This window comes from Rousettus aegyptiacus, unplaced genomic scaffold, assembly GCF_014176215.1.
Source record: "Rousettus aegyptiacus isolate mRouAeg1 unplaced genomic scaffold, mRouAeg1.p scaffold_m13_p_10, whole genome shotgun sequence".
NCBI classification, from domain to species: Eukaryota; Metazoa; Chordata; class Mammalia; order Chiroptera; family Pteropodidae; genus Rousettus; species Rousettus aegyptiacus.
This window is the reverse complement of record NW_023416285.1, coordinates 46,086,664-46,111,473: the sequence shown is the minus strand read 5'-3', so window position 1 is coordinate 46,111,473 and position 24,810 is coordinate 46,086,664. Positions and strand designations below refer to the sequence as shown.

The window sequence follows — 24,810 nt, the reverse complement described above, 5'->3', positions numbered from 1 at the left end:
GATAATGTGTGGTGTATTTCATAATATATCTAAAAGGTACTGCTATGCCATTTAACAGACTTTGGCAGGAAAATTTTTCTTGTGGCATTAATTCCATGCAACCATAAAAAGAATCTTTGCTAAAGGCCAGCAAATGAGGTGGTAATAACATCAAATTACTCAGCAGGGAGATGCTCAGCAGGGGGAAAAAAAGATCTGCTTTCTGGTCTCTTAATTTTTCAACATAAAACAATGGTATGAATGTCAGGTGTGCTTCATGAACCACTTAAGTTGAAGATGCATTAAAATTCAAAATAAGATGTATCATTTTTACAAAAACAATTTATTTTCAAAATTTAGCATTCAGACTCCACAGCGTGACTGCCAGTGTTTCTTTAGCTGGTAGATGGGAGCCAGGGCTCCTTCCCACACACCTGTGTTTACATTGAGGCCTTGGCAGCACATGACCCTGCAACCATCCTTCACTCACAGCTTTTGGTCTGCTTTCAGCTGTGGCAAGCTGCACTGTCCCTGCACTTTCACTAGCTAGCACTGTTAGAATGTTGACTGAGGAGTCCTAAGCTTGGAATTTAATGTAAATCAGTTTGTTGAATCTCACTCATTTTAGAATGTTCGACATTTTCTTAAATCCTAAACTGGAATCAATTGTGTTTTGTAAATACTGTTGAACTTTAAAAAGGGGGATGAAGGAGTTGTTTTCATCTACCTTTTTGCTTTTATGTGGACTTAAGATGCCCCATTTGCATCTCTTGGAAAATAGGGATCATGGACTTAAAGTGCATTATTTAGTGAATAGCAAGGGGGAGGGTGATAATGTTTTTCTGAGGTTCTTAAGTTTCAGGTACAATATATTACAGCAAAAGTAATTATAGTGACGGACATTTGCAGGCACAGTTAAAGGTTTTGGATGCTGCTTTTTAAATGAAAACTTTGATGCATAATCAATATTTTCATTAAAATATGTGCCCTAGCTGTCAGACCCTGATGAATGAATAGTAGAGTGCAATGACTTCTTGATTTTGTGGGAAATAATGGGTACTATGATTATATTCAAGTACAGTGAGTATGACTGAATGATTAATTGGCATTTAAATTCATTGATTCATAAAAAAACTGTGATGCTTTCTGACAGATACTTTGCTGAAGAAGATAAGTAGCTCCTGGCTAAATGGAGCTTAACATTGATTAGAGATTAGAGATAAGCAAATCAACGAGAAAGGAAGTGCAGAGTACCCTGGGAATCCACAGGAGGAACCTCACCCCAGGTGCTTTGGGTTCAGGAAAGCTGGCACAGAGAAACAGCCAAGCTGAGATCTAACAGGTGTCAGCCAGGTAAGGATCAGGGTAAAGAATATTCTAGGCACAAGGCAGATCATATGTGAATTCTCAAAATCCCAAACTGGGGACCAGTATTATTAATCCTTCTCAAGTTGTTCTAAAATTTAATTTAAATTTTTATAGTTTTGATATGTTTAAATGGTTTCATCCTTTAAAAAAGTCCCATATGAAGGTGAACTATTCCTCATGGAATGTTTCTTTTATTTAGAGATTCTGTGTCATTTTTGAGTAAAATTAGAAGAGCACAGCCTGTTGAAAAAAACTGAAATTTCGTTTTAGTTAACCACTACCAAAAGAGGTTAATTATAAACTACATTAAAAGTAAATACCTTTATGCTAGTTAAAAATTTCTGTTTTTAAAATATTTCACTATATACTTTTTACTATTTAAAATCTATTTTGACCATTTAAAATTATGATTTTAAAATGGATATTAAAGTAATTCAATGAATAAATTAAATTTATAAGTATAATTTAGTGAATTGATTTAGCGAATAAAATAAATTTAAAATAATTTAATAAATAAGTTCTGGAGATCCAAGGTTCAGCATAGCATTTATAGTTAGTAATACTGAATAGTGTACTTACAAGTTGCTATGAGAGTAAATCTTAAGTGTTCTCACCCCCCCAAAAGAAATGGAAATTATGTACGTGGTGCAGGTGTTAGCTAATGTTATGGTGGTAATCATTTAGCAATATATAAGTGTATCAAATCAACATGTGCACCTTAAACTTGCACAATGTTATATTCAATTATATTTCAATAAAGATAGAGAAAAATAAATGAATTTAATTTTTATCATGTTATGTTTCCATCTCAGATTTCTTCTACTCGGTATTATCAGCATTTTTATTAAACAAAGGAACATGAGGAGTAATAAGAGTAAAAAAATCATGTTTATTTGAACAATAACATTTGGGTACATATTTTATCTGATAAATATGATCCGATATATGGTCTTAACTTACCGAATTATGAGTCTTTTCAAAAAGCTGAGAAGTGAGGTTAGTGATATGACAAATAACACTCCTTAGTTTTAAAATGGAAATAAGTGATCGTAATTAGAATCTAGTTTTCCCACCTGGAAATTTCCTGGATTGGAGAATAAATTTAAAGCCAGTTTCTGAACACCTAAAGGTTGATAAGGTATTAAAGAATTGCCCTGTTCATTCGTTAAAAACAATCTAAAATAAAACCAGTTTTCTTCTTTGACATGGAGGTGTGGAATGGAGAATATATATGTTCAAATTTAACTTTCAAATAATTTTCTGCACTCAATGCAATATACATATATATACACATATATCTATGACTTACTGTTGAAATGTGCACTTAAAAGTTATTGGATTATGTTAATTTCATCACAAAATTTTTTTTTACGCATCTCACCATAGTATATAATATGATAACTATTTAAATGTGGTTTGATATCATGATAGAATGCAAAAGATGAGCCATTAGAAATGTCTTACAGAATGCAAAGAAGAATCAAACTGAGTTGTGTACGTCAAAGGTTGAGATTTAGTCTTTAAAGCAACAAAAAGAAATGAAAATGTAAAGAATATATATATTAATTTATTCACCATCAATTTATTCACAAATTTATTCAGCAGTATTATTTGTTAATGGAACTATCATTCTAGGTTTTGGGTTATAAGGATGAAAAAGATAGACACGGTGCCTATGTTCTTGGGGCTTATATTCTAGTGAGGAAGAGCCCCCAGGCAGAGAGAGAGAAGTAAAGACAGTCAAGGACAGAGCTCAAGAACACTCCAAAATTTAGAGATCAGGAGAGGAAGATGATCTAGTAAAGAGACCAAGAAAGAGAGTTAATGAGGCAGGATGGAAACCAGGAGAATGTGATGTCCCAGAGGTCAGTGAAGAAAGAGGTTGCTAAACTTTTAGTAGTTCCTGTTGAGACCAAGTGTTCTATTCTTTCAATGGATGAATTATATAAAACGAACCCCACATAATGCTTTAATAAGGCTGTCCATCCTCCAGCCTCTAATCAATGATAAGAGTAATGAAGGAGTTCTTGAATTTCCCAAGCTCCTGAAAAGCTCCCCACTCTCCAATTTTTTCTTCCCCTGGAACACTCACAACTTCACCAGCCACCGCTGTCTGTCTGCCTTGACAGTGTGGGGATGAAAACTTTCCTCTTCCAGCTTGGATCCAGTGATTGAGGACCTGAAAACTAACTGACAATAGACAGGTAAACAGGAGAAAGGACAAGATTCATTTATATGTTCACAGGTGTGGGTACAAGCCTCAGCGCTCAGTGATGAGTAACTCATTCAATAGCCAGAGATAAAAGGTTTATATACCAAAATTAGCAAAGGAGGGCAGAGAGTTGGGTTAGGCCTTAAATGGGAGGGTACTGGAAAGTTACTTTGGGCTTTGTGATATTAATGGAGTAGGCAGTCTGTCTCTATCACTGCTGAATTCACAGAAAATTCCCTTGGAGGAGGGTTAAAGGCAGTATTTTGGGGGAGGCTTTACTTGAGTAAGATAAATGAAATTCTGATAAGACTTCTTTCTGCTTCTTTGGTTCAAATGTTTTCACTTAAAAATGTTTATACCAACTGTTGGGCAGTGGGGGGAGGGCGAGGGTCCCAAGTTATTCCCCACAATAAGCGTGATTAATTTCATGTTCTGTTTGTTTCTGTCACTTACACAGAAACTCGAGACTTCCAGGATACCTTACCCCCTAGAATTGTATTCTATTTGTGCATCTGCTTTTCTGATTCTGTCTTCCATCCTTTCCACTTTCTGAATCCTATCACTGTGTTCTCTGGAACTCTTTTCTGGTCACTTCCTTTACAGCCAGCTCTTCCCTTAACTTGCTTCTTGCTGTTACTTGTAGACTTCAGTTTAGCCTCTAGGATCTGTCAGTCTCTTCAGACTATTAAGAGATAAACAGGCATATGAAAAATTTCAAGAATTTATTTCAGCAAAAACAGATTTTAACTGGGCAGCATCAAACTGGAAGTAGTAAGGAATGCTCCACCATCAGGAACTTGGGGAGAGACTTTCATAGAACATAGGCAGAAGCCAAGCAAATAAATTATTGATTGACCATAGCTTAAAGCCTAGCTGGCTGTTTGTGATTGGTTGTCCTTAGGTTTAGATTTTGTAACAGTGAGGCATTTATGGCTAAGATTTTGGTTTACTTACTTATGCAGGCCTCCACGGTGTTATAGACACCTCAGTCTCATGGCTTGTTTAATTGATTTAACAATCCCTTTGTCTGTCATAATTCTTGGGGATACAGTAAGCATAGAGATAAACTTCCCAGTCTCTACACTCAGATTCTGGCCCTTCTGGCTTCCAGTGAGCTTGTCCATCAACCAGCATTATCTGTCTCATCCCATCACCAGACCCTAGATCTTGCATTACTATATTTGTAATCCTCCATAATCTCAATTTCAAGCATCCCACTTTCTCAACATTAAAACTTACCTTTTCACAGCTCTCTTTAGTTCTCTTGATTTATTCTTTAACTCCAATGAACAGAATAGATTATTGTTCTCACAACCTTTTAAAACTACTCCATAAGTCTCCATTCTTCCATTTCCCTTTGTGCTTACTTTAGACCTCATGATCCATCATTATTATGACTCCCTTGCAGACATTATCAACACCCTTGTTTTTATTTTTTCCTTTATTATTGTTGTCTAGCATAACTCTAACTGGTTAAATGCAACTTTCTTCTCCCTCAACACCTGTATGTGGAGATCTGATCATGGCTGGATAAAAACCTGCAAAAATGACAGGTCTCACTTTGGATTCATGAAAATTAACCTGTGTGGACCCTTAGTGCTCTAGCAATCCTACATTTCCCTAGTACATTTATTTATTTTCTCACTTTGCTCTATCAGTGGTCTTCACTTATATTGTGCATTTACTCCCTAGAAGAATTTTGAAAAACTATATACTTACGTGTATATTTTTAAAGTTTATATCTAATATTTTTACCATAATTTAAATTGTAAAGGATGTCAGGCCTAGTGTTATTGTAGGTCACTTTTTAAAATGTATTTGTTGGAAACTCAATACCGTAGCAGATGATGTCCACTATTTTCCATTTAAAAACCCAGACAAACTGTTCTATAACAATTTCAAATTTTTATCATTCATTTTTCTACTTGATTCTATTTCTATTTCACTTATCCCACAGAATTTTATTTTATTCTAATGTAAAGTTTTTTGTTTGATAGCCTTTCATTTATTACCATATTGATCTTGTCTGGAATAAAAATATATCTAAATAAATATTTAAGAATTCTTTACTTTTTGTGAGCATAATCTTCTAGTAGTTAAAATAGTTAATGAACACTTTTAATAAGCAATTGCTCAAATAAAAAGTCAGTTACATATTTTGAATAATATTAAGCCTAAAAATAAATTTTACTGGGAATTCAGCGCTCAGAAGAAACTGGTTTAATTTTTAAGTTCTGATAAATATATACACCCAGTGAAACTATTTGTTTCTGAATGCAATATTTGGACGTGAATTGATTCCGTTTCATACATGTTCCTTAAATGAAAGTTTAACTCCTTGTCTTATTATCATTTACTCATAAAGCTTAAAATACTTTGCTTAGAAAGTCATTGCTGTAGTAGAGTGTTCTGACAAAAAAAAAAAAAAAAAGCTCTATCTATATATATGTTTATAAGGGAAAAAATAGGACTTGGTTTATTTTGTTTATTTAAGTGAAAACTAAGGGAGGATATAATAATTTTACAATGCCAACCATGGTACCTTAGTGAATATTTACTGCATTGAGTTGGATTATGTAAAAGTTGAAGTTAAGGTTACCAGTTTATCAATAGCCTCTATTAGAAAAATGAGACCTAGGGGATTTAAAGTGAAAAAAACATAGATTTGAAAAATCTGAAAACTAATTATTTAAGAATTTAAAATGAAGCATATAAATAAGACTTGGTGGTATCTTTTTCATTCCAAGGATTTAAAGTACTTTATATATAAGGTTATTATCTTTTATGGGATATAAGGATTTCAATAGTCAAATAAATTTGGGAAATTCTGAGTTAAAATGATTTTTTTATTTCTAGATTCTTCAGACTATTTAATATGTTAATGTACATAAGAAAAATAGATAAAATACTTTTATATTCTGTGGAACACAGTGGGAAAACACCAAATTAGACATTAAATAAATGTTTCAACTATTAATTGGTCTTCAACTGTTAGGTAATACTAGGACACATTTCTGATTGAAAGTGCAAATAGTTGCTACAGACTAATAAAGTAATGAATGATTTTTTATGAAAACTGCTCTCTTTTGAATAACAGAGCACTGTAAATAAGTCCATTAATTAAACAAATTCAAACTAGATATTTAATGTTAAGAAGTTATGTGAACTTATTGCAACATTATAGAGAGCTATATCATTTTAGTCCAATAAACTTGTTTAGTTCAATAAAGTTAGACTACATCTTGAAAAATCTTTATATTGGTACTAACTGCATTAAGTGAACACCTGGAACATTAACACATTTTGGGAAACCTTGAGAGAATCAAGTGACAAATAGCTCACAGCCTATTGCCATAAAGCTAAAACATATGTTCTGATTTATACTGGCCAAGTATCTGCTAATGGTTGTATCCAGATTTTTTTTAATGGTTATGCCCAGCTGTAGCCATTTAATGTGAATCTGGGCAATACCTAGTTGATACATTCTTCATTTACTAGGCCATTTTCCTTAAAAACAAAACTTTTCATTCTTTTCTTTATTCACAAATTATTCCTATGTTTCCTTATGGATGATAGTAATCTAAAGATAAAAGTGTCTAAGTGGATATTGAGAAGATGTTGTTTATTAGATCAATCATTTTTAAAAAATTACATTCTCAGTCAGCAGTAATGTAATGGCTATATGTAGAGGCGGAAGGATGATAGAGTAATTGGACGATTGTTTCATAAACCATATAAATGTCTAACCGATGTACTATATACTTGAAACTAACAATAAAATAAAATGCTAAAAAAATTACATTCTCAACATACTATATTCCTATCAAAACAAATATTCAATTACAGTATATGTAGAAAAATCTCTGACGTCCTGGGATTGGCTTCGTTCTCTTTATAGCTCAACTCAATCTACAAAGAGTGCAATATAAGATACATTTGTCCATGAAGCATTTTAAAAATTTGTTCTATATTAATTTAGCTCGTAAATCATCTAAAAGAATCAACTGATGGCCAAAAAGCATCCATTATCCCTGCAAAAGTGTCAAAATGCTCAACAGACAGATTTTAGACTATTGGTCTCTTTAAGCCATGTAAGCAGAAATGGCATGTTCTGAAACAGTGACATCATCATGAATGGTAGATGGGAAATCACAGTCTTAGATCATTTTAAGAAGAGGCAAAAGTTTGTTGTAAAAGCTTAGTATCAGTAAATACCAAGGCTTTCAACAGATATTCTAAGGATTTTAGCTCTGATTTGTAAAAGACAAATAGTCTATACAAGGATGACAGCACTTCACTGAAATGAGGATGCTCTTGTGAAGTTCATAGCTGGTTGTTTCTGAAAACAAAAATATCAGGTGCAAAAATGATCAATTGCTACTGGTTACGTCCCCTGAAACTCACAGCAAATAACAGTATTTTAAGATCTATGTGAGTGAGCTACTGATTTTTTTAAATTAAAAGAATTTAAACTCACTGCAGATATTGCACTCAGCTTAAGGCATTTTTAAAACTGTTGAAAGAGTAAATTTATTTTACCAGCCTTTCAAAGTACATATGAAATAATTTTGTTAATATTAATTTTTTTCTTGAGAGAATTTCAATTAGGGACTATAGTCACTACATGCAGATAAAAATTTAAAACTAGAAAGACTCTTGGAGACCTAGTCTTTATTTTCTTATTTTACAAACTGAGGAAATAATGCATGACTTCCCAAGGGCTTAAAAGTGACTTGTTTAAAAATTACATGTAATTAGTGGCAGAGCTAGAGCTAAAATACAGGTCTTCCTACTTCTAAACTTGGGCATAGCAAATGTATTTGAAGGATTGTGTTTATTGTTACTAGTTAACATATGATAATAGTGGTGCTACTATTTTTTCCCCCATTTGTATTCTGTTCATCTAAGAATTTTCCAGTATGAACCTGGTATGTTTAAGACCTGGTATATGGCTAATACTCAATATCAAACATTTAATTTAGAGATCCCATTCCAAGAAATAAAGAGTATTTTGTGTTCTGGTATATATGACATAATTTGAAAATATGGGAACACATGTGTTTTGAGTGATTCTATGAGAAAGGATTACTATCTAAAACTGGATAGTAGTAAAAGAAGTAGAAGAGTCAGAGAATCTTGTAAAATGGCTCTATAACTGCACAGGTGGCAACTCTATGTGGGAATATAGAATTTAAGATTTTACGATGCTTGAAATTCTCTTACCAGAAATATATACTAGATCAGTAAGAAAGTCTTATTATACTTTTTGCAATAATATCAGTACTGTCTCTAACAGCCCTTTCTCTTTTCTCTGGCCATAAACAGATATTAGCAGATAAGAAATTCAGAGCAAAATCCCATACATTCATTGTCACTTTTGGCTAGATGATAGTTATATTATTTGTTAAATAATAATATTACTCAAAGTACTCTTTGTGGAAAGATTAAAGTAACATTTAAGATTATAATAGTCCTAAGAAATATCTTATTAAATCATCCAAGAAATGAAAAAGTTTTAGCACATAAACTTAATAAAATATTTTGGCATCCTGGCTATAGTGACATGCATTTTAGCAATGTTCAAGTTACTAAAACAATAAAGAACGAAGCCGTAGAGAATACATAAAGGAAAATAGTCTTAACCCTGGGCAGAAATTCGAAGAGGTAGCAAATAGTGTATCATTTTCAATAATCTAATGATATTAGTGTTTTTGAAGTTCTTACTCTACTAACTTAGGCATTGTGTCCACTCTTTTACGTAATTTACCTTCATCACCACAACAATCCTGTAAAGTATTTTTGTCTCCGTTTTCTTAGATGAGGAAAGCATTGCTCCAATAATTTTAAAATATGCTAAATACCCATTAAATGCTGGAGCTGAAATATGAATTAAGTTCTTTCTGTGAAAAATAGCTCTCAGTGCATGATAATGTCACTTCAACTTTTGTCTTTTCATAGTGTTATATGTAAATTCCAAAGCTGGGGCTTCAAAGGGAACTGAATTGTGGTAGGCGGAATGAATAATGGGCCCCCAAAGATGTCCTTGTGTTATTCACAGGAACCTGTGCATACGTGGACTTTATGGCAAAGAGGAAAGAAAGCTGTAGATGGAAGTAAGATTGCTATCGGCTGACATTAAAGTTATGAGACTATCCTAGGTTGTCCCGGTGGGCCTAGCATTAATCACAGGGGTCTTTGAAAGTGGAAGAGAGAGGCAGAAGTGGAGGTTTTGTGTTTGTCTAGATCTGTTTATCTCCCATATACTACATTCTAGTAAACAGAACTTACTTACTGAATGCCAAGTCGGCTTCTTTTCTCCATACTTCTAAGTGATGCTGTGTGTGTAATGTTATTTCAGTAATGTCAAATACTTTGAAAAAATTAACAGAATTTATATCACCAGAAAACATGCCCCCCAAAAAATCAATTGCGTAATTTCAAGTTATTATTTACTACATTATTTTAGCAATAATGGAAGGTACATTCAACTTTTTAAAAAATTTACTTTATCAACAATGATCTTTGTGAACTACGATTACTTAGGTCTAAAAAAAGGTAACATTGTATTTAATTTTTTTCTTGACATTTTCTGTTCTACTTAATATTCCTTTGTGAAACTTAAATATAATCTACGCAGCTCAGGGGTTACCGGGGATATTTATAAGGGTCTCTTCATTCTCCCTCACTGTTTCTTACATGCGAATGTGTGGATGATATCTTCCTGTTAGGAAGGTGAGAGGCTCTATCACCCAGAGGGTTTCAGAATCTTTACCTACTTCTATCTTGATTCTTCCAAATTATAGCATCTTTGGCAATTGGTCTTTGTGTTTCAGCTATATTGCTTCTCTTAAAGAGCCCCTTGTTCTACTATATCAATTCTCATCCATGGGTGAGGAAACCTCCTCTGTCTTGTTCACTATGAATCTCTAGTACCTAGAAGAATTGCTGGATAACAGATGTTGGATATTGAATAAATGCTGAATCAAGTGGGTCCTTATCCTATTCTTCACTTCGTCCTCCTCCCCCACCCTTTGTCCTCCTTTTCCCCCCGTCCTTCCCTCTCCTCCACTTTGCTTTCTCTTTCTTCTAGAAATAGCATAATTTACATATTCTGTGGATTCCCAATTTATATTTTTTACATTTACCAAAACTTTTCTAAATGTTTTTTTTTTGTTTAAATTAGCACTTAATACATTTGTTTCGTGATCCTATGGTTTGAAATTCAATGCATTAAATAGTCATTCTGTATAAGATTTAAACCATTATAACTATCCAGTAACTCAGTAAAATATTCTACAGAAGGGATTACTGCCTTTTTAAAGATATAATTTCATCCATAATTCTTCATTTTCTATAGTATGTCTATAAAGAGGATGTTTTTCTTGGTTAATCAATCTTATTTACCTCTCCATTTTAGATAAACTTTTAGCTTTAACAGTGCCTGAGTAGCTTGTCAGTCTCCTAGCAAAAAGTTCAATTTAGCATTTTATAATATTCGCCAAGAATAAAAATATTCTGACATGAAATGCTTTGTTTAATATATTTAATTTTGTCTAATATGGATGTCATTAAGCTGTGAATCAAAATTATTTAACTATAATAAAATAATTGTAAAATGCTTTTCAGGAAAGACCACACGCTTTTTTGTAATAATTGTTTTAATGAGCAAGACTAAAAAATTCTAAGGAGAATTTCATGGTTTAAAATAGAATTAATATAGGCTGGACACCAGGTTTTCTCTAAGTTTAATATGTTCATAAAAAATAGAGGTAGTAAATTGGACTTAGAATTCTGAATGCCATTTGATAAAAACACTTAAATAATTAACTTTGTTCAGGTTTTAAAAAAGAACTCCTCTGAAAAATATGTTAAGTAGGATAATACATATAATATTAATACAAATATAATAGCCAACATTCATAAATAAGGCATAGGGTAATATAGCTATTTTCTTTCTCTATGTAAGGAAATGTGTCATATTTAGGTAAAAATATAGTCCTACATGTGTATCATAACTTTGAGAAACTTTTACTTTTCTGTTCATTCTCACCAAATTTTGTATGGTGATATATTTTATAGTCCGGTATCCAGAAGAATTAATAATAGGGATGTTTGTGAAAAGTAAATAAGCATAGTGGCTCATGACAAACTAGTTCTTTGAGGGAACCAGGGAAAGTAGTTGTCACCAGCAGCAGGTCAAAGGCAGAGAGTTTTTGTGGAGGAGAAAGTGGAGAGACTTAGAAGTATGTATAAAGGAGCCAGAAAGAAATATAGCATGGTACAGTATAACACTATTTACTAGTTTGAATAGTTTCATCAGGCTCTGGATCATAGGGCTGACTGTCTGGTACCTAGGCTGGAGTGATTAAGGCAGGAGGGTAGTAGCAGCCTCGAGTGCTAGAGCGCTGAGAGAGCATATGAAAAGAGATAGATGGCTGGGAATGTGGGCTTTGAATGGGTTAGTTTACACATGAAAGGTAGGTGCACTTTCAGGAGTCTTTTACTATCTCTAGGAATGGGCTGTCCCAAGGGAGGAGTAGACTCTCCAGGGTCAACCGCGCTTCAGAGTCCTGGCACCAGAATAAAGTCCTAGCATCAGAATAAACACCAATCCTTTAGGTAGATATAGTGTTTAATTATTTCCTTTCCTGCATGCATCATACATTCTCATGGCTTTAAAACTACTTATATGCTGATAACTCTTAAATGTAGATCTAGCTCTGACCTCTGCCTGATCTTGAGCCTGGTTATCTGTCCCTTCTACCTCTCAGTTAACAGTTTGATTCCCAACTCCATTCTTCATGCAAATCTTCTTCTCTTCCCGTTATCCCCAGCTCTGCTCTCCTAGACCAGTTGATCATCCAAATACCTTAACTGTTCCCACTTTTTGCTCTCAAAGAGTACTTCACATAATAGGCAGTACAATTTTCTAAAACAAATATTTGAAGTCCTCAATTTGTTTAAAACCTCTGCTTTATATATAAAATTCCTTTAGATATAAAATCTAAACTCCTTACTATGGCTTATCAGTCCCTACATGATCTGACAGTTGCCCAGCTTTCTACCTGTATCTCATAGCACTATGCCTATGCTCATGTTCTCCTGACCCTCTGGCCATCCCAGCCTCCCTTCTGTGCCTCACACCCCAAGTGCCTTCTCATTTTACCAACTTGCTTTTCCTTCTGCTTGGATTGCTCTGCTCCACGTTCTACAAGTGTGACCCCTCTTCCTTGTTTCGGCTCCATCGTCAGTTATGTTGATCAGTCTTCCTTCACCAGATGAGTTGACTAAGTCATCCTCTGCTCCTTAACCTTGTGTCAATTTTATTTCCTTCACAGCTTTTGTTTTTAAATCACAATTTATAATTATCTTTAGTTATCCATTTATTTGTTATTGTCTTTCAGGTCACTCAGATGAAACCTTCAAGAAGGCTAGGACCTAGCCTGTGTCTGTCTGTCTTTCTCTCCCTCCTTTCCTCTCTCCTGCCCTCCCTCCCCACCCCTTCCCTCCTTCCCATTACTTTAATCTCACCCGTAGTTTCTGGTGACTAAAATCTACACAGTCAACATTTGTGGAATAAATGACTATAGTAATGTATGTGGAAGATGCAGAAAATTCAAAGTGATCATCTATGGTAATCGAGAGTCTTGATTCCAGTAGATCTGACTCCAAGTCCAGCTCTTTCTCAATTGTAGTCTAAAGAGAGATGTGTACTTGTTTTACTTCATACGTTTTAAAAGAAAATGATTGCAGTTTATTTGCTAAATATTATTTCATTTTGTTAAAGCATATAAAGCATAGGTTAGATTTTATGGATTTGATATTCCTCCACAATGCTAAAATTCAGTTTTAACTTATGTTTTACAATGAAGGTAGCAAGAGGAAGGAGAAGAAACAACTATTTAATTTGGCTGAAACTCTGATTTCCTTCCTGAAATGTATACTTATATGGCTTACTTTCCTAGCAAAAAAGGATCTGCAGTAAGAACAAAATTTACCTATATATTTAAAATAACATTTTAGGAAATAGTATAAAGAAATATTATAGACACATTTAGCTGCCAATTTTTGGTCGTTGTGAAATTTTTAATATGGGGAAAAAAACTGAATTGTAGTCAGTCAGTTTCCATTCATTTAGAAGAAAGTTTTCTTTATTTTCTACTCAAGTAATTATATAACTCATATCTCTTTTTCCTTTTGTTAAATTTTCTCAAAGTAGTAATGCAATTTTTGTTAATTAACAAGTAACTTTTGTCTTTTTTTTTTTGGTGTAGATTTCCTTACTTGGCTTTGATAGATGAGATGCTTGAAATAAAACAGAAATGTTCTAATTTTAAAGTTAAGGAACAGAGTATCAAATATGATAAGGTCAATACTCATTCTAAAAGTAACCTTTTGTAAAAGTCATATATATATTCATTATAAAAAATAAAAAATAAGTGAAAATGGTAAGGATTGCCTGTTATTCTCCCAACTGGTTTTAGTGTTTTTATATACTACTTTCCCCTAATTTTTTTTTCATGTATGTGAATCTGTATTTTATATATTTTAAAATTTTTATCACTGCATTTTGAAACTTGCTTTTTAACACAACAGCGTATTATAGACACTCTTCAAAGTCATTGACTATTTTTCTGTAACTTATTTATAAAATATATATTTAATTAAAAATTGTATATATTTAAGGTGTACAACGCAATGATTTGATATACCTAAAACCTATGAAAGGATTCCAACCATTGAGTTAACTAACACATTCATTACCTCACATATTTATTTATTTTTTTGCATGTGAGAACACTTAATTTCTACTCTTTTAGCAAATTTCAATTATACAGTACAGTATTATCAATTGCAGTCACTACGTTATAAATTTATTCTTTAATATTTTACCAGCCTCTGTTTTCCCCACACCCTAGTCATTGGCAACCACCAATTCTATTCTCTGTTTCTACGAGTTCGACTTTATTTTTTTTGGATTCTGCATATAAGTGACACCATGCGGTATCTGTCTTTCTCTGTCTGACTTATTTCACTTAGCATAATGCCCTTCAGTTTCATCTATATTGTTGCAAATGTTAGGATTTCCATTTTTTTTGAAGACTGAATAATATTTTATTGTATACATAAACCACATTTTCTTTATCCGTTCATTTGTTGAAGGACTCAGGTTGTTTCCATGTTTTGGCTATTGTGAATAATGCTTCAGTGAACATAGGAGTATAGATAGCTCTTCAAGATAGTGATTTCATGTAACATCATTTTTAATGGCACTATTATAATATGGATGTGTCGTGTTTAGGATTTTTATTGCACTTTATATTTTACTAGATACATTATTTTCTTCTTGTAATATAGCATAATGATAATATATTTCAAACTTGAATTTGCTTTTAGAACACCGATAGATAATACTTTTTAACCATGTGATGATTTAATCTTGAGTCTAGTGTTTCTGACATTAATATTTGTATGTTACTGTACATATTGTGAGCATTTACCTCATGCAGTTTTTTACCACTTTTATTTTTACTTTTTTGTATTTTGGTTTAGGTATGTCTCTTATTAACAATATGTATGTAGTTTATTTAATATTCATCTAAGTGTAAAATATCTGATAGTTAAGAAGGAAATTTAACTCATTTTTGATATTTTTAAATTTTATTTCGGTGGATGAGTACATGTGGGAGTTTAGGTGTATGAGCTACTTTGGCCATTTTAGTTCTATTCCTCTTTATTTTTTAATTGAGGTATAATTATTATTTAACATTATATTACTTTCATGTGTGGAATGTAATGATTTGATGTTGCAAAATGGTCACAATAACTCTTGTTAAGATGCATCAGCACAGTTACAAAATTTTTTTTCTTGTGATCAGAACTTTTCAGATTTACTCTTAGCAATTTGCAAATATGCATTGCAGTATTATTAACTATATTTGCCATGCTGTACGTTATATCTCCAAAACTTATTTTATAACTGGAAGTTTGTACCTTTGACCCTCTTCACCCATTTCACACCCCACCCCGGCAACCATCCATCTGTTCTCTGTATATATGTTTGTTTTAGATTCCACATATTATAGAAATCATATGGTATTTCTTCTTTTATGACTTATTTTCACTTAGCATAGTGCCCTCAAGGTCCATCTACATTGTCACAAATGGCAGGGTTTCATTCTCTTTTTATGGTTGAATAATAAATATTCCTCTATGCGTGTGTGTGTGTGTGTGTGTGTGTGTGTGTGTGTGTGTGTACCACAATGTATCCATTCATCCATCAGGGGACACTTAACTTTGTTTCCTCTATCTCCTCTTGATAGCTTTTCTTCCAAGTTGACAATTAGCATAAAATCAATATTTCTTGTCTGCAGCCATGCCACCCTGAACAAGCCCAATCCCATTTGATCTCAGAAGCTAAGCAGGGTTGGTCCTGGTTAGTACTTGAATGGGAGACCACTTGGGAAAACCAGGTGCCCTAGGTGTAAAAAATACAAAATAAGGGATTATAAGCATACAAAGTCCTTGCATTCTGTAAGGTCAACCAAGGAGTGCCTTGCATAAAACAGACAAACAAACAAACAATCAATATATGTCTGATTATAGCTCATTCTAGAGTACAGTGACAAAATATGTTTCATAACTTCTCACTAATTTAATGGTTAGCCTTGCTCTAAGGAATTTATAAATGTTCTTATTTATTGACATTATTATTTTTTGTTATTTGAATGACAGGCTTGTTCATTTATGTTTTGCAATAAGTTCAAATTTGATTATTTTTTGGGGAGGAGGGGAAACTCTTATGAAAACTTTCATTTAGTCTTCAGACCATGGAGTCTAGATCGAACTCCCATCTCAACCGAAATTGCCCTTGCCAGCATCACCAGTGACTTCTAGTTAATAAATCCACTGGTCATTTAACAGTGTCATCCTAACTCATCTCTCTGAAGCATTTGGCATTATTGAGTAGGGATTCCAAGAATATGGTGGGAAACCATGACACAATGCTGTTCTAATGGATGATCTCCTTTGGGTGGCCTTCTTCTCCTGCATGGAAAGTAGTTTCATTCAGTGTTCAATTTTTGACTTTATTCTCTTCTAACTTATTAATTTCTCCTTGGGAGAGCTCATTTAAAAGCTGTTTCCTAATTTTTCACATACAAAAGCCTGATGTATTTTATTCCAATAAAATCCTGATTTACATCTGTGGAAGTTGTACTGTATTAATAAAATTAGACTATATTGAACTATCATATTTTAAATTGCTGTAATTCTACTAGTTCAATATACTCAATCTTCTCATTTGTTGGAATAGCCAGCTATTTTGTTGAAACTGCTGTCAAAGCAATAGTAAATTTATTCTAAAATGGTTTAATATTTGTGGTATTTGGCAGTATATCCCATAAGTCTTTAATTACATCTGATAGAAATACAAGTTCCATCTGTCTTACATGTGTGTCCTACTCAAAGTATGGCATCCATGCAAGTCTGTTTCCGATGCTCATAAATAAGATACCAACAAACCCACAATATTGGTACAGACTATTCTGGACTAGGTTCTAAAACGTTAACCACAGGAAGTGATTTTAGCTCTTTTTTTAAACCTTTTTTTTCCCGTTTCCATCAGGACGCCTACATGCTCATTGTGGCAGTGGCACTTCGGATTTCCTGGATCTTCTAAGTACTCAAAATTACTGGAATAACCAAATGAAAGGTGATATTATTTGCTTAAATAAGATGTGAACAAATAACTTAAATGACAGCTCTCTGAGCCTGATTATAATGAAACTGAGGCTTTTAATAAAGCCCATTAAAGCTTGTAACATATGTACTCACAGCAAGTATAGACCAGTTCATTAACGATCAAACTTTCTGATAATTTGTAAGATAGCTCGAGCCTTCATAATTCTAGATTATCTTATTACGGCACTTGGACATTTATTTGTCTTTAAAATATAAGTTATCGCTTATTGAATTTTAAATTATTTTAAATGAGAACAAAAGTACCAACAAAAAAACCTAAAAATGGAATTGACACGTTGTGCTTAATATTGAACTCAGTTTTTCTCAGTAGGTGCTTACTTTTGTAATTAAAATAATGTATCCTCTATTAATTTCAATTTATATATTATATAAATAAATATAAATATAGATGAATTACAACTAATTTATTAAAATTAATTTAGTAATTTAAAATAATTTATTCATATAACTTCGCAGAGGGTTCTAAGAGTTTTCTTAGAATAGTTTGAAATTGCCTCACCATTTTTAAACATGGAAAAAAACATAAAGTGTTCAAAGATGATACTATTTTTGACATAATAATGTTTATCCCCTTTATTTTTTCTTGTTTATAACATAATAGAGAAAACAAAGCATATAAGGTGTAGTACTCTGGAAAGTATAAGTTTTTTCATTTTTCAGGATGAATTTTAGTTATTCTGATCATTTTGCTAAGGTTATAATTCAGTGTATTAGTTCTGCTTATTTACTTCTGCGCAACTGCCTAATCTTTTACAACATGATGAATAATTGGAAATACTTTGGTGTTGTGGGTAGTCCACTTTCATTATTCTTGATCAAGTATGACTGATTTTAGAAGAGGAAATGATATGATCCCTTTCTCACTATTTTTATGTTATGAAATGCTTAGATGAATGAGTCAAATTTGTGTGGTGTTAACAAAACACAATTTTATTTAAGACCATTGTGGGTCAGAATCTAATTTTATCAACATTTGGAACTTGTTTTGAGGTTTTGCAGATAGCAGTTCAGCAGGCGATTCGTTAAATAAAATAAGGGAAAAATAAAATATTAATGCTTTGTATTTTGATCGATGATATGAGATAGAAATCACCTACCTCAATGATTTTTATCTCATATTGAAAACCAAGACTGTAAACAGGGCTGCCTTGCCCATCAAATACTTTACATTAATGTCATAAAAGACAAATCAATTTTAAACTGATGTCTTCTTTAAGCTTTACACCATATACCCGCTTATTGGGTGTAATTTTAATTCACCCAATAAGTGGGTATATGGTATAAAACTTGGTTCTTTTATCTTTTCTAGATAGAAACAGGTAAATAAAAGATACTGACTAAATGCTCTTCATTTGCTAGATCTCATTTGGTGTTCAATTAATCAAACTCTAGTGGGAAATGTAAGCTTAGGTGATAAAGCAGACAGTGGAGTTGGGAAAAGGGTAGATGGGTTTTGTTAACTTCCTGAAAGGGGTATGAGAGAAAATGTGGGGTCAAAGATCGTATATAGGATTTTGAAAGACCCTTCCCCACCCTACATGTTAGGAATTATTAAACTAAATTGTCACAGAATACCTGAGGAATTACATGGAACTAGTAAGCTAAGACTTTAATGTCTGAACAAGCTTACTCTCAAGTCTGATTCTACTCCAATGGCCTTTTTTACCACATAATTTCTTTAAGATATAGTCCGCATTCCCTACTCTTACTCCTCAATCTTTAACTAGATAACTGACTTCATTAGATTGTTTTATTGGCATTCTCCTGGAAAAATCCAAGTCTACTGCTGTTTTTATCTTCATCTTACCTGATCTTTATATAGTATTTGTTATTCAAGACTAATACCTCTTTGATATTATCTCAACTCCTGCCTAACATGTACCTCTCTCCTAGTTTATCTTCTTCTGCCTCCATGGATCCTTTTTGGGACTATTTACCCTGATTTAAATCTTCTGACTAAGCTTGCTATGATGGTATTCTGCTGGTCTCTTGCATCTGCTTCTTTATCTTTCATTTGGCATGTTTTTCTTTGTCTATCTCATTTATTCCTATGGCTTCAACTATGGATGAATCCCAGTTTCATATGCATACAAAATCTTTGACCCTGAATCACCTGTGAAACATAATGATAAGCTGTGGTAGGTATTACAATAAAACTCCAGGGGAGCTATAAGAGTAAATTATTAAAAAATAAAAGAGAGAACCTGACCTATTTGGAGAAAGGTAGTTAGGGAAGGCTTCCTGAAGGAACTGATAGTTGAGGTAGAATATGCAGGCAGTGGTGGAAATAATGTCATGAAGAGGCAAAAGAACAAGCACGACTCTTGCATCCTGGCTAAAACTGAATTTTCAAACATCATTCTCATAGTACCAGATTAAAATCCTTCAGTGCCATTATATCATCTACAAAATAAAGTTAAAATCTTTTAGTTTAGGACTCAAAATTCTTCATATCCTTGCTGTAAACTAATTTTCATCTGATTTCTAGCATTCCCTCTGATCTTTTTAGTCGATCCCTAAATACAAGTGTACATTTAAGACTTTGTCATTTGTTTTCTACTATTCTCTTTGCCTGGATTGTCATCGTTTACATTTTTTTTTTTCTGGCAAACATATCTTACTCGATGTTCAGAACCCAGTGAAATATTGTGCCTCTGCAAGTTTCCTAACCAATGGTTGTTTTTTTTTTTTTTTTGGTGGGACTTTTTACATGACTTTATTATACTCTCATTCTCACAAGAGGCAGCACTGTATCGATGCTAAGAGCAATAGCTCTGGACACAGACTAGCTAGATCAGGATCCAATTTCTCTGTTTATTACCTGCATGATTCTGTACGAGTTAATGATAGTACATCCCTCATATGGTTGTTGCAAGGGTCCTATGTATTTATTTCTTAGAATAGTGTTTGACTTGTGCTAAGCAGTCAGTTTCTTAATTGTTGTTCTCACTTTTTTTATTATTTATTATTTGGCACACTTGGGTTACGAGCTGCTTGGGGGCAGAAGCTATCTTATTAACCTTTGTGCTAGCCACAAAGTAAATGAAAAAAAGAAAGAAAGAAAGGAGGAAGGAAGGAAGGAAGGAAGGAAGGAAGGAAGGAAGGAAGGAAGAAAGAAAAAGAAAGAAAGAAAAAGGAAAGAGAGAGAGAAAGAAAAAGAAAGAAAGAAATGAAAGAAAGAAAAGAAAGAAAGAAAGAAAGAAAAAGAGAAAGGAAGGAAGGAAGGAAGGAAGGAAGGAAGGAAGGAAGGAAGGAAGGAAGGAAGGAAGGAAGAAAAGAAAGAAAGAAACTTATTAGATTGAGTTGAAAGGGATTCCAAAGCATTAAAGCTCAGGCTTTAGTTGATGGGGTGGTATTTCCTGTTATGCATCAGAACCATTTATTCCTTCAACAAATCTTTATGGATCACCTACTCTGTGTCAGGCATAGTGCTAGGAACTGGGGATGAATTGGTGAGCAAAGAAATGAGGTTCATGCCTCTGCAAATTTTACAGATTATTAAGAAAGATATTAATCAAGTAATCATGCAAATAGATATATAATTGAAACTATGAAGGGGTGGCATCTGGCATTGTTTGTACTTATCGTGGGGAGGAGGTTAATTTGGTTTGAGAAGTCATGAATGGCTTCCCTGAAGATATTCTGAGATGAGATGGATGAATAAGTATTAACTTGATGGGGAGAACCTGGTGAGCATGAGGGAAAGATGTCAGTGTGGCTGGGACAGAGAGGGCAAGAATGAATGTAGTAAGTGATGGGGCACTAGAGATAAATCTTTGTAGAGTAGGAGTATGTCTTGTATTTTAAAAATAATGGGAAACCAATTTATGTACTGAATGTTATTAGTTCTATACTTAGGGAAAAACTAATTCCCTGCTTGCAGTGTGAAAACCAGAAGGATAGGCCTGGAAAAGATATAAACTGATATCTTAGAAAGATGATAATATGTTTCTATTAGCTTGATGATGTTTAGCTAATGTTAGGAAGATGGAGAGACTTGGAATTAAAAAAAATATATAGAATGTATCACATAGTGTAAATGAAATGTCCTTCCCGGAGCTTCTATCTAGGGCAAGCCTTAAAAACATACAAAGCCAACAGCTGCATAGTATTTTTAATTAAAATTTGTATGTTTTCTTTTTACTTACCTTATACTTTTTTTATTACTTATTTTAAGTTTCACTTAAATATTTACTTAAATTTTACTTAAACCTCACGATTGTGGGTTCTCTCCACCTTTAGAAGAATGGAATGAAATATCTCTTCTTAAAATTTCATCGGGAGAATAAAGTGAACCTTCCCTTTTGAAAACATGCACTACTGGAGAGGCAAAACACTGAACTATTATAGTTTTTGATTTATTAAGACCTCAATTTCCAAGATTTTTGGGAGTTTGTGGAGAATAGGGAATAAGGAGTAACTGTACAAGTCGAGGTTATGTGAAACTCTTTGGCAAGATCAAAGCAAGTGGGCTGAGAAAAGAGTGGCATGTGGTTACCAAAGCCTAAAAGGAATAAGAGTGAAGAGGAAAGCAAATGAGGGATCTATATCAGTGTGTGTGTGTGTGTGTGTGTGTGTGTGTGTGTGTGTGTGTAAAAGATATCTGTAAAGGATATATGTGATGAAGAAGGAAGACATACCTAAATGTGAAGGGATATATAGATGTATATATATGTGTGTATATATGTATTCATATATATCTTCATATATGTATATGCACATACATATACATATATATATCAGATGGAAATATATCCTACCTTTCACACAGTTCTTTTCTATAGCAGTAATAGATTAGGCATTTAAGACTTGCAATTTTATTTCTTTTATACTTCTTATGGAATATTGAACCATATACTGCTAAGTTATACATGTCATGACCAAAATTTAATCTGCTTCTTTCCTAAGTGGAGGAACTAACTTGGTACATTTTAAAGTAATGTTTTTCCTCCATTAATTTACTTGTGCTAATAGATTTATGAAATAGATTTATTCTCTTATTGCAAGGGAGTGACATAAACTTTCATCACTTTCCCTTATGTGCAGTTATATTTGTTTGACAGAAGCTGGGAATGATACAGTAAAACTGCTAAAAGTAACAATGCGAAAGTGACTATTATCTTAGAAAATTTAAATGTGGAAGTCATTTTATAAAATGTGAATGTTGTTATGAATAATGACAAAAATAGTTCAACCATCCTCTCATTTTTCCAGCCAAGACACTTGGATATTAAGCAATACAGGAAGGGTGCCTATTAAAGTATATGCATACATAGATATAAAAATGTCTATAAATGTAATGTATGTGTAGAAACGTATATAAATGTAATAATGCATGTATATAAATATATGAACTGAAAATAGCACCTTTTAATGTGAAACTTTGGGAGATACTTTATTTCAAGGGTTAAAGTGCATAATATTTGAAGAAAAAATATTTTTAATTACCTCTATCAACATAAGAAATGGCCAAACCTGTAAAGAATTTTTAAAATTTTATTTGAGCCACACCATCAATTGTCAGGAAGCAAGATCTCAGATGTTTTGGAGAATAACAGTTTGCAGTTTTTTTATGCATTTGGAATGAAGGAGGTAATTTAGGAAGATTACATGAAGGTGGGAGAAAGCAAGGCAAGAATTAGATTAAGGGATAGTTAACAAGATTATGTGCTCTCTCCAGGGTGGTTTCGCCTTCAAGGGATATTACTTCTGGCATTTCAAAGGTGGTTAACCTAGATGAGCAAGAACAATAAACAAGGCTTAAGTAAAAACCTTTCTGTGAAAAAATAATGGGCCTGGGATGTGACTACCCACCTTCCTGGTGAGGAATTTATGATCTGATCACCCTATAAGGTTACTTTCTGTAGAAACCCATTTTCATCCACACCCAAAAGGAAATCCTATGGGTCATACCTTTGTGTTCTTAAAAAAAAAAAAAGAAAAGAAAAGAAAAGAAAAGGAAAAAAAAAGTGTCTGCTTGGTAATTTCTGCTTGTGGATAAATTTCAGTGTACTTATTTTATGCTTTTTTTCTTGACTCATTGTGAGAAATGACATTTAGATGAAAGTGATAAAAATGACATTTAATTGGTTGAGCCTTTAAATGTATAACACTGTCATTAATGAATTTCCAGACAGAGTTATAGTAAATAGACATATTTTAACATCAGTTCTCATTTTAAGAGTGTTTGGTTATAGTAAATCCAGGTGAGATTATTTGAAACACATATCTATATAAAGAGATTTCTGGATGTGAGAAATCTTTTTTTTTTTTTTTATAGTTGTACGTATTATTTGAACCAATGTACAAGATAATACTCAAGATATTATCCTTCTTAGAGGAGAAATCTCATTGAGGCTAGTCTAGCTAAATGAAAGCCTGTAGTTTACTATTCCTATGAACTGCTTTGAATGAAATGTTTGCTATCACTCTCGTTTTAATTTTTCTTCATGATTTTTCAAGAAAAGAGAACTTGGGGAACAAACATTAATTTCTCTATCATTTGAATAAGTTGTCAATATATTGACTGATGTGTCGCTATAATATGTCCAGAAAGCACTTGAATGAATTTCGAGGTCAACAAAATTTGTCTTTTTTCTCTTCTGCATTAATTCCCCAAAGCTCTTCTATTTCTAATTTTAAGTAGCTGTTTTTTATCTCAGTCTCATAAATTTCACTCTCAGTTATCTGATAAGCATACTAAAGGCAAGGGAATAAGAAAATAACACATAGTTAGGTGTGAATTATTGTCAGTGTTCTAGTTCTACAGTTGTTTGTTCAGTTCTTGGAGGTTCAGTATAATATAAATAAAGAAGAAAACCTGGTCATGCGTGGCCCATGGCAATTAGTTCAATTCTATGACTTAAAGTTTATCTAACAATATTTTCTATTTTTAGATATTAAAAATATTATACTTTCTAGGGTTATGTGAATTTTAATTGAGAACTGAATTTACTTCAAGTTATATGAAATCTAGCTATTAATCATTTTATACCCAATTTCAGATTGTTCTGTTATTTCCTGCTATAAAGATTTTGATTCTCCTGCACCATATATCTGCTCACATTCTTTTATGGAGGTTTGTTTCTTCATGTTTGTTTATAGTAAGCATACAGGTGTTTGTTGTGGGTAGTTGGGAAAGGAGCTCTTCCTATCAGCTCAGTTATCATCTTGCTGCAGATGCCTGAAGGCATTATTAGTAGTGAAATTTCAGAGTAACAGGCCTTTGGGAGTGTGCAGGGAAGGGCTTTCTTTGGGACCTCACATGATCTCTGTACTCCATCTGATCCTAAGATAGGTCCGGATTATACTTATATGAAAATATTGTTAGTGTATTTGGGAGCCTTTAGAGCTATATCTTATAAAAAAAATTGAGGCATTTTTCCAAGTAGTACATTTGGAGTGTTGCATTGATTTTATAATGTTAACTTTAGAAGCATTAGTTTCTTGGATCTTTCACAAGTCTTCTTTGGAAGATTCAATTTTAA

At 32.9% G+C, this 24,810-nt stretch overlaps 1 protein-coding gene and 1 pseudogene across 2 annotated transcripts in view; both read left to right on the top strand.

Moving 5' to 3' along the window:
• The window catches only part of CFAP299 (cilia and flagella associated protein 299), a 500,183-nt gene that overhangs the window by 94,767 nt on the left and 380,606 nt on the right, over positions 1-24,810 (top strand). The gene's annotated exons all lie outside the window — the stretch shown is intronic.
• Positions 15,926-16,044, top strand: LOC118609103 (annotated as a pseudogene).